We start from the raw sequence: 12,323 nt of genomic DNA on the forward strand, positions 1-12,323 counted from the left end.
CCCGCCGCCGCCCTTGTACTTTGCCAAGTCTTATTAGTTCCTCTTTTCTAATAGTTCATTTTAGACCATCTCCCATAATCTGTTTCATACTGTTAGGTTTACATTTGTTTGAAGTTAAGCATTTCAATAATATTCCTGCTCACATGTTATTTAAACTCAAGTGAAATAAGTGCTGGTACATTGTCAAAATGTCTATGGTCTGGCAATCCATATTTTTTAAATGATAGGCATGGAACTATTGATTTTGCAGCAAAATTTTAAATCAAAACTGAGAAGTCTGCGGCTATCAAATTGTTCTTATCTTAAAATTGCCCTGCAAAATCAATAGTGTGTATATACGTACGAGTACACAACACACATTACAAAAGTGAAACCTACTATTTTACTTAGAAATTTATCATGAAAACTTCCATATTTTTTCTGAACATGATTTTTAATGGCTATATAATATTCCATTTAATTAACATCCTTAAGTAAGCTTTTATAATAAGTATGCCTTTTATATTTAATTTATTTATAATTATGAATACATTTGCTGATTATGTACACATCTATAATATTTTCTTAGGCTATATTTCTAAGAGTAGAATCTGAGTTAAAAGCAAGTATGTTTCTAAAGGCCCTTACTGTATTGTATTATACTGTCTTTGAGAGAAGTTGCAAATTATTTATATGAGAGATCTGCTTTCCAATACCCTTGCCAATGATGTATTTTATCTTTTTTTATGCATTATCAATTATATAAATGAAAATGGCAGCTAAATTTTGTTTAATTTGCATTTTATTTTATTTTTTATTTTTTTAAATATGTAATTTAATTTTTTTAAATTAAGTTTATTGGGGTAACATTAGTTAATACAATTATATAATTTTTAGGTGTACATTATAATTTGACATCTGTATATTCTATAGTGGGTTTACGACCTAAAGTCCAGTTTCCTTCAGCTACCATATATTTGATCCCTTTTACCCACTTCACCCTACCCCTACTCTCCTAAATTTGACCCCCTTTAACTGTCTACCTACCCCCTCCTTCACCATCCCTTACTTACTGATAACTAATTTACATTTTGTTAGTTATAACTGACATTGGTATTTTCATACATGATATGTGTATTTTTTCTATACATTTTCTATTCATGATTTTTGCCTATTTTTCAATGGTAATGTTTATTTAATTATTAATTTATGAAAACTTTTTATAAATTAAGGATTCACAATGTATATTGTAAACATTTTCCTAGTTTGTGGTTTGCTTTTTAATCATATTTATGTTGCTCCTAGACTTCCTTTATTTTTCTCCTCTTTAAGATTCAATGTGGAGAATTAGCAAGGATTATTTTCTCATAGAAATAACTGTCTTTGATAGGTTCTGCTAAGTAGCATAAATCTAACATACCTCTATAATCTTCAAAATCAAAATTAGGTCAAGGACACTAAACCAAAGCCTTATAGCCAGAAAAAAGTTTTTTTTTAATGTATCATATGTATTATTATCAACGTAATATGGCAGTAGTTTTCTGAAATGACATTGTAATTCACCAAAACATCATGTTGAAGCATATGTATTATGTTTTTAGGTTGTGGCTGCTGAAATTTCCTTATGCAATTTTATCTACTGGTGATGTTTTTCTTTCCTCCCTTCTTCATTCACTTTATAACACAGTTCAGTCTGGGATTGCACAGTTAATAGCTTATTTTAATCATATTCTATACTGCATCTAGTATAGTATCTTACTCATAATGAACTCCCAGTTTGTGAATGACTAGTTCAAAGACAATTAAGTGAAAAAAGAGAAAAATCTCTTGTTTTTAGTTTTGAATAATAGCAACCTAAATTATGAAAACATAAACCTGGCAGTATGTCTAGGATGTACTAAAGGATTAGAACTCTTAAATAAATTTCAAATTGGAATTATTACACAGATCAAGACAATGAAACATGCTGAGATTAAGTGACTAGCTCAAAACTGCATAGAATTCAGTCTGATTTCTTGAACAAGGTGATTAGCATATTGGAGAGCAATATAACGTGACTCAAAGTATGGCAGCCACAGTATGTGCCTTGCAGACCTCCACCTGTAGTAGACACACAGACGAATGGCCCCAGCTGCTGAAATCCATTGCCGTGTTTGTACAGAAACTATCCTTCTCATTGGGTTCCCGCAGGTTGAGTGTGGCAGAGAGACCAAGGCTGGCCCATTCCTGCGAGACACAGAATTCCACTGATGACCAACTTTGGTTCAAGAACTCCCCTATCAAGAAGCTCTGCTCAACTTTCCTTAGACCACACAGCAGAGTGACCGAGTCTAGAATGCTTAGCTCTCTTCTTCTCTCAGGGTCAATTACGTATCCCAGTTTGTTGGCTCTCCTCTTCCCATTTTCTCTCATAGGCATTTCCCCTAATAAAATCTTTGCAAGCTTAATTCTGTTTTTGTATCTGCTTCCTAGAGGACTTAGACTAACAGAAATTACTGGCAAATCTTCTTATTTATTAAAGGTCCTAGATATTTTATTTCTGTTTCAAAAACTCTCTAAGAATCTTATTAAAGACTTCTTTCTCCAGTAAATAGCAACAGAGTACATGCACATAAAAACAGGCATGCAACTTTAACAGATGCATGGGAATTTTGGAAACAATCCAAGACTCCTCTGAAACTTTATTACACACCAGGTCAAGTATCCTCTCAATACTTTCTGAAGACATTGATAGTAGGCATTGATAAAGATTAATTACGCTTTAAGGACTTTTATTTTCCCCTTACAATGCAGGCTGCATACCCATTCATACCCCGTGCTGATATTCAAATTAGTTAACAGTCAGTCAGAACAACCACAAGCCTCTACAACGTGTACTGGTTCCTATCCTGTTCATTCTTATTATCTGTCTTTCATGAAATCAACAATAACTCTAAACTTATAGGTTCTTCTCAATTTTTATTAAGAAATATTCAATAACTTTTATTAAATGTCAACAGGTTATGTGGCCTTGGTTAGGAGAAAACATCAGGAAAACACTCCACAAAAATTAAAGACAAGAAAACCAGCAGTAAAGAGTTCCTCTTTTTCTTAAGAGTTAAATGCAAGCATGGCTTGCATGGTTTAAGTTTGAGCAGTGGTTTGCACACCACTATTCTTTAAATAGCCAACAAAAGGTTTTAGAGGCAGCCATTTTTAATTGGTCCAATCCTCATTCATATCTTTTCAAAAACCCTAACAATTTGTGTTGAACTGCATGTCTACCTTCTTGTGTTCCAACTCTTTGGTTCACTTTGTCTGTTGTCTTTCCCATATGGTTCAAAAAAGCACTATGCATAATGCTTTTCTCTAGCATGCCCTTTGATTCTCAACATTTTTCTGAGGGCCTTAGCTCTATAACCATTACCTGATCAGGGTGCTTTCATCTAGGATTAGGTTTTGCACTTCTATTGATCTTCCTCTATGGGGTTGAATGTAGTAAATGAACCTCCTAGCTCCCAACAAATTTGCATGTAATTGCCTGTCCGGTCCTGAACACTGAATACTGGGCTGGAAGAATACACTAGCATTAACAGAGCCAAAAATGTTTTTCTTTCAAAGGCTCTGCTCCTTTGTAAAAGTGGCATATATGGGAAGAATCAGAAAGCTTTCTCAAGATGTGAGAAAATGGTGAGGTTGGAGGATGCCCGGAAATTATTGCAATGCTATTTAAATCATTATAACCTCAAATGTACCTTTTCATTAAGTCTAGATCTGGCATTAATCTCTTTTTTGACCACTGATGTGTATTGACCTACATCTATCTATCTATCTATCTATCTATCTATCTATCTATCCTCCAAAAAAACTGAAATATTTTAATTGTCCCTTCTTGTGACTTTAGTTTCTTAAAACGGGTTTTACTACAGTGATAAAAATTTTAGCCTTGAACTGTGACTTTGATGGATTTAATGATTAATCTCATTTGAAGCATTATTATTAAATACTTTTGAATCAAAAAAGATTTTTATTTGAAGTCATACAACAGTTGTATTTAATGTGTTACATTAAAAATAACACCTTCAAACTTGTCTTCTGATCTGTCACAATGGATAAGATAGGGAACTTTTAGAGACTATATAAAATTTACTGCAGATAGATGTACGATTTTTATACTTTCATCACAGCTAATTAGTAAATTCAGAACTGCCTTGTGTCAAGGCTTCAGTTGCAATTTTTTTTTGGAAATGATGACTTCATCATTATTTGTGTAGTACATTCCTCGTTGACTGTCTCTACACTACAATCATATTATATAGCATATACTCTATTTGCTTTAAAAAATTTAGTGATGGGTTTAGAAAAAATAAATGAAATCAAGTAGTATTTAGAGATCCACTGGGTTGTCTCCTATCTAGTGTCTTGGGAATTCCTTCTACTAAGTAAACTTTCTTCTTCCTTTTTGGAGAACACAGGAGCTCTGCATTCTGATGGAATACTTAATATGTGACTGGGAGAGGGGTCAAGGCTACTCTTCTTGTTTGTCCTATTAAATCTGATGAGTTGATGAAGTCAGCAGGCTAAAGACATGATCAAGAGGAATTGTTTGGGATAAGGCATGATTTTTGAGAAAAAGGCCAAAGAACTTTTTAAAAAACATTTCTAAGGAAATTTTTATATTTTTTTATTATTAAAAATTATTGGGGTGACATTGATCAACAAAATCCAATAAGTTTCAGCTGTACACTTTAACAGTAAGGCATATACGTATTTACACTGTGTGTTCACCTCCCATAGTTAGATTTTTTTCTGTCACCACATATTTGATACCCCATCTACCTCTCCACTCCCTGCTACTCTCTGGTAACCACTAGTCTATAGTCTATATCCATGAATCTCTGTTTGTTTGTCCTGTTCATTTGTTGCTTTTAGGTTTAAATCCCACATATAAGTGATATCCTGTGATTTCAACTTTATCTGTGTGGCTTATTTCCCTTAGCATGATTCTCTCGAGGTCCATCCATGTTGTCGCAAATGGCAGTATTTCATCTCTTCTTATGGCTGAATAATATTCCATTACATATATATGTACTACAGCTTCTTTAGGCAATCATCTATCTTAGGACATGTCAGTTGCTTCCATGTCCTGGCCACTGTGAACAATGCTGCTATGAACATCGGTATGCAAATATCTTTTTGGATATGAGTTTTCAAGTCTTTGGGGTAAATATCCAGTAGAGGGATTTCTGAATCATATGGTATTTACATTCCCACTAGCAGTGTATGAGGGTTCCTGTTCACCACAAACTCTCAATTGTACTGTTGATGGTAGCCACTCTAACAGGTGTGAGATGTTACCTCATTGTGGTTTTGATTTTCATTTCCCTAATAGCTAGTGAAGTTGAGCATCCTTTCATATGTCTGTTGGCCATTTATATGTCTTCTAGGGAGAAGTGTCTGTACAAGCCCTCTGCCCATTTTTTGATTGGATCGTTTTTTTTTGTTGTTGTTGTTATTGAGTTATATGAGTTCTTTGTATATTTTGGATAATAGGCCCTTAACGGAAGCATTGTTCGCAAATATATTTTCCCATTTGGTTGGTGGCCTCTTTGCCTTGCCGACGGTTTCTTTTGCTGTGCAGAAGCTTTTTAATTTGATATAGTCCCGATCTATTTATTTTTGCTTTTACTTCCCTGTCTTTGAGGTAAAATTCATAAAATCCACTTTAAGTCCAAGGTCTGTGAGTTTAGCACCTATGTTTTCTTCTTTGCAATTTATTGTTTCAGGTGTTTTTTTCCCCCTCAATTCAAAACAGGCACTGTTCAATAACTGACCAGATTACAAAAATAACCATAGTAGATACCTCAGCTTAACCTTCTAAAGAGTCTGTTGATCCGGTCTTCTCTGTTGCCAGTGCGTCCACCTTCTACAAAATGGGTGGTCTTTTTCTTCATTCTACCATAGTTAGAGACAACTTGAAGGGCCCTAGGAAGTTTGCTTCTTTGAAGCATTTTCCAACAGTGTAGATCTCATGAATCAGATCCTCCGTGCAGATGATGATGCCATATTTACCAAGAGGACAAGCAATCAATGTGTTATCTGTCAGGGCAATTTATTTTTTGTCGATTTTGCCATAACCACGCTTGTAGACCAATTCATTGACTGACTTCAGGTTTGAGTACCCCCAAGCAATGTACTGCTCCATGATCCTCAGCATGTTCATAGAAGCTTTGTTGAGCTTAACAAAGGTACCATTAAAGATCTGGCGAAGGCGAAGAAGCTGCAGCACCTTTCGGACCCTGGGGCTCACATCACTGATGCCTATGATCCTAATGACAAATGCCAATTTTGGTACATAGAAGTTGCCAGCTTTTCTTGCCATCCTAGACATCTGAATCTCAGTTCTGTACATCTCCCTATATTCTTTGTGGTAGTGCTTAACTTTTTCATAGATAAGCTTCTTCCTTGACTTTCAAAGCGTCTTTTGAGCAAACTTCTTTCTCTGGCACTTGATCTCCAGCTCTGCGAAATTCCTTCGCTCTTTCTTAAGGATTTCTGGCACAGAAGGAATCTTCTAGTCATCTACACTCTCCATGGTTCCAACTGGAAAAAGAGGAAGTTGGGGCATATTTCAGGTCTTATATTCAGGTCCTTAATCCATTTTGAGTTAATTTGGGTGTGTGGTGATAGACAACAATCTATTTTCAGAAAGGACTTTTTAATTGCACTAATAACTAATGAAGTGGAAGCATATTAGCACTGACAAGAATCCAGCTGAGTCTTTAGTAACATCGTAACTTTTTCTTCCTCTGAAAGTGGCAACATTAGTGTTAATCTGAGTTCATTTTTCTTTTTTTTTTTAACGTCTACAGCACCTGGTCTTCCTAGATGGTCTCCCATCCAAGTACTAACCAGGCCTGACCCTGTTTAGCTTCCAAGATCAGACGAGATCGGGCACGTTCAGCATCCTACTTTGGATTAGTTCAAAATGCAAAGTATTAACACCATATCATAAAGTTTTATTGGGTATGAAAAATAGGTATATTTAAATTCATTTAGAATGAAAATTTCAGAAAATAAGGCAAGTTTTATTGTTTCAGACCAAACTATTATAACCAAAAATTATTTTTGCCATCATTATTCTATGTCATGTTAGGGGAAATCGTATACCTAATAATAGTACTCCCAGGCACCAAGTAAAGCCCTATATATGTTAACTCATTTTATTTTACAAAAATAGTGAGAATATAATGCATGGAATACTTTAAGATGAGGAAACTGAGCTTTAGAGAAGATAAGAGACCTGTCCAAAGGATATTCTCTGGCTTTGAACCCAATCTTTCTAATTTATGAAATGCCTAAATCTATGTCATGTTAGCATTTCACTGCATTGAAACCATGTGATAAATTGGGAAGAGTTCTGGATTAGGAATTGGGAGATCTGTGTTCTAATTCTAATACTGATCTCACTTTGCCTTTGAAATAGTTTTTTTTTTAAACTAATGAACAGAATATAATTAAACTTATATAGACTAAAAGAAGTTGTGCTTTTAAGATGTAACGTTTATCTCTTCATACAACATGTGATATATATATTCCTTTCTTTCTGATTATGCTTTTGTCTGAATTGCCAGTTCTCTCATAAGATTACACAAAGAAAAATGTTTAAAAAATAAGAATAAGACAGTTTGCATAAAGAGACATTCTAAAAAATGATATAGATTCTAGTCAAAAGAAGATAAAATTTTAAAATGTTATTAAATTCTCTATCATTTTGAAAAGATAGGACAAACATGGCTATGAGGCAAAATGTGCCCACTCTTTGAAATGAGTTCCACATCCTGGGTTAAGATGCATCACATCCTATGATACAGAAGTAATTAGCAGAATTACTGCTGGAAATATTTTGGGAATTTGTACTGAAAGGAAATGCCATTGAATGGAAAATATTGACTCAGTCATCATCATAGAGACAAATATATGCTTTAAAACTGCAAACAAAAAACCTGGAAACCTTCTGTAGCAGGTCATTAAAGGGATAATTTGTCGAGGAGTAGTCAAGGGAGCTAGCATGAGTTCACCAATAATGAATAACACCAAAGCAGCTTAATTTACATTTCAAGAAGTTTATTAGATTGATAGGTTTGGGGAATTTTAGAGATGCAGTATATTTATTTGTATTTCAGAATTAGAGTTAAAATAACAATGCATGTTTAAAATTCTTGGAAGTTTTGCATGTATTTTAATTAATGCTCCTCTAATTTTTGGAAGTCTGATTGAGTAGATTTTATTTGGGACCAAGAATCTGTATTTTATTTTATATTTTTTTTAGCTTTATTGAGGTATGATTGACAAACAAAATTATAAGATATTTAAAGTGTACAACATGATGGTTTGATACATCTATTCATCAAAAAAGGATTCCCTCATTTGAGTCAATTAAAACATCAATCACCCACAAGTTTACCCTTTCTTCTTTGTTTGTGAGAACATTTAAGTTCTATTCTTTTAACAAATTTCAATTCTACAATACAGTGTTATTAATTATGGACACCATGTTATACATTAGATCCTCAGAGCTTATTTTTTAAATAAATTTATTTATTTAAATTAATTTCAAGTATAGAGTACATTAGTTAGACACCTATAATGTTCATAAAATGACCCCCCAATTGCTCCTTTCCTTCTCTGGCCCTCCTCTTAGGCATTATATTAATGCTAGCTGCATTCCCTCTTCCATGCTCCCCGTGTCCAACTATCAACTACTAATTTGTACTTCTTTAACCCTTCACCCATTCTCCCAGCCTCCCAACCCTTCTCCCCTTTGTCTGTCACCAAATTCTCCTCCATATTTGTGAATCTGTTTTTGATTAGTTTGTTCTTTTTGTTCCTTAGATACCGCATATAAGTGAAATCATATGGTATCTATTTTTCTCTGAGTCAGCATAATAACCTCTAGATCCATCCATGTCATTGCAAATGGTAGGCTGTCTTTTGATGAACAGTTAGGTTGCTTCCATATCCTGGCTATTGTAAATTGTGCTGCCATGAACATAGGGGTGCATAGATCTTTATGAATTATTATTTTGTTTTATTTTGGAAAAATACCCAGAAGTACAATTGCTGGGTTGAAAAGTATATCCTATTTTGATTTTTTGAGAAACCTCCATACTGTTTTCTATAGTGGCTGTATCAATTTGCAATCCCAACAACAGTGTATGAGGGTTCCCTTTTCTCTGCATCCTTGCCAACACTTGTTGTTCTTTGATTTATTATGACAGCCATTCTGAGAGGTGTGAGATGATATCTCATTGTGATTTTAATTTGCCTTTCTCTGATAATTAGTGACCTTGAACATCTTTTCATATGTCTATTGGCCATCTGTATTTCCTCTTTGGAGAAATATCTGTTCAGGTCTTCTGCCCATTTTTTAATTGGATTGTTTGTTTTTTTGTTGTTGAGATGTATGAGTTCTTTATAAATTTTGGATATTAACCCCTTAGCAGATGTATCATTAGCAAATATCTTCTCCCAAACACTCAGACCTTATTTTATAATTGAAAGTTTATACCCTTTTACCTACTTCTCTTTATTTTCCCCATCCTTAAGCCGCTGGCAACCACTTTTTATTTGCTGTTTTTATGAATTTTACTTTTTTTTTTCCTGATTCCACATATAAGTGATACTATGCAGTGCTTGTCTCTTTCTGTCTGGCTTCTTTCACTTAGCACAAACTCCTCGAGTTTCATCCATGTTGTCACAAAATGACAAGTTCTCCTTTTTTTAAGGCTGATACACACACACACACACACACACACACACACACACACAGACACGAAAAATATGTTGATTGATTCATTCATTGACGGACATTTAGTTTGTTTCCATCCCTTGACTATTGTGAATAATGCTGCAATAAATGTGGGAGTGCAGATATCTCTCTGAGATAATGATTTTGAGATAATTGCTTTGTTTCCTTTGGCTATATACCCAGAAGTGGAATTCCTGGCTCATATGGTAGTTGTATTTTTAATTTCTTGAGAAACCTGCATACTTGTTTTCATAGTGGTTGTACTAGTTTACACTCTCACCGAGAGTGCACAAGGGTTCCCATTTTTACACATCCTTGCCAGTATTAATTATCTCTTGTCTTTTTGATAATAGACATGTTATTAGGTGTGAGGTAATATTTCATTGTGATTTTGATCTATTTATTTGTCATTTTCCTAATGATTAGTGATATTGAACATCTTTTCATCTACATGTTGGCCATTTCTATGTCTTCTGTGGAGTAATGTCCATTTGGGTCTTTTGCTCATTTTAAAATTATTTGTTTATTTTTGCTTTTGAGTTGTATGAGTTATTTATATATTTCAGATATTAACTCCTTATCTATTATATGGTTTGCACATATTTTTTCCCATTCCATAAGTTGTCTTTTCATCTTATTGATAGTTTTCTTTGCTGAATAGGAACTTTTTAGTTTGATATAGTCCTATTACATGTTTATTATTGCTTTTGTTGCCTTTTCTTTGGTGTCAAATCCAAATAATCACTGCCAAGACCAAAGTCAAGGAGCTTACTCTCTGTTTTCTCCTAGGAGTTTTATCATTTCAGAGCTTACATTTATGTCTTTAATCTATTTTGAGTTGATATTTATGTATGGTGCAATATAGGCATTCAGTTTTAGGTTGTTCATTTTACTCAACATCATTTATTGAAGAGACTATGCTTTCTCTATTGTATATTGTTGGTTCCTTTGTCAAAAATTAATCGACCATATATGCTTGGGTTTATTTCTGGGCTCTCTGTTCTGTTCCATTGATCTATATGTCTTTTTATTTTTTATTTATTTATTTTTTTATTTTTTTGTGATAATACCTTGCTACGAAGCTTTGATTACCATAGCTTCGTAGTATAGCTTGAAATCAGTAAGTATAATGTCTTCTACTTTGCTCTTCTTTCTCAAGATTGCTTTGGCTATTCAGAGACTTTGTGGATCTATACAAATTTTAGAATTATTTTTCTATTTCTGTGAAAAATATCATTGGAATTTTGATAGGGATTGTATCGAGTATGTAGATCACTGTGGATGATATAAACATATTAATTATCAGTTTTATTTATTAGTATTATTGATTACCATATTAATTCTTCCAATCCATGAGCACAGAATATCATTCCATTTACTCGTGTTGTCTTCAATCTCTTTCTTTAATGTCTTATAGTTTTTAGTGTGCATATCTTTCACCACCTTGGTTAAATATATTCCTACATATTTTATTCTCTTTGATGCAATTCTAAATAAATTATTTTCCTAATTTTTCCTTCTATTCAAAACCGATTTCTCTATTTTGATTTAGTATCTTGCAACTTACTAAAAATTTTAAACAATTCTAAAAGTTCTTTCATGGAGTCTTTAGGGCTTTTGATATATAATATCTTGCCATTCTCAAATAGTAACAGTTTTACTTCTTTTCAGAATTGGATGCCTTTTATTTCTTTTTCTTGCCTAATTCCTCTAAGACTTCCAGTACTATGTTGAATAAAGTGGCATCCTTGTCTAGTTCTGAAAGAAAAACTTTCAGTCTTTCATTGTTGAGTATGATGTTAGCTGTGGGCTTGTCATAAATGGCCTTTATTATGTTGAGAGTTTTTATCACAAAAGGATGTTAATTTTGTCAAATTCCTTTTTCTGCAACGATTGAGATGATTATAATCTTTATCTTTCATTTTGTTAATATGGTATATCTCACTGCTTGATTTTGTGGATGTTGAATCATTCTTGTATACCTGGAATAAATCCCACTGGATTATGATGTTGAATGAATTGTTGAATTTGTTTGCTAATATACTTTTTAAAAAGACTTTTGCCTCTATATTCATCAGAGATATTAGCATATAATTTTCATTTCTCGTGGTGTCTTTTTCTGGTTTTGGTACCAGGATAATGCTGGCCTTGTAAAATGAGTTTGGAAATTTTCCTTCTATTCTTTTATTATTTGGAAGAATTTGAAAAAGATTGGTGTTAATTCTTCTTTGAATGTTTGGTGGAATTCACCAGTGAAGCCTTTTGGTCCTGGCCTTTTGTTTGTTGGCTTTTTGTTTGATTACTAATTCAATCTTCTTACTAGTAATGGGTCTGTTCAAATTTTCTATTTCTTCATGATTCAGTCTTGATGGGTTGTATGTTTCTAGGAATTTATCCATTACTTCTAGGTTGTCCAATTTGTTAGTCTAGTGGTGACGAACTCCTTTAGTTTTCTTTGTCTGGAAAACTCTTTATCTTTCCTTCAATTCTAGAGACCAATTTTACCAAGTAGAGTGTTCTTGGTGGCAGGTTTTTTTTTTTTTTTGGCACTCTG

General features: G+C 33.4%; 1 pseudogene; it reads right to left on the bottom strand.

Moving 5' to 3' along the window:
- Positions 1–5,822: 5,822 nt before the first annotated feature.
- LOC102888400 lies at positions 5,823–6,553 on the bottom strand (annotated as a pseudogene).
- Between the last annotated feature and the right edge of the window lie 5,770 nt (positions 6,554–12,323).

This window comes from Pteropus alecto, unplaced genomic scaffold (assembly GCF_000325575.1).
Source record: "Pteropus alecto unplaced genomic scaffold, ASM32557v1 scaffold121, whole genome shotgun sequence".
In the NCBI taxonomy this organism is placed as follows: Eukaryota; Metazoa; Chordata; class Mammalia; order Chiroptera; family Pteropodidae; genus Pteropus; species Pteropus alecto.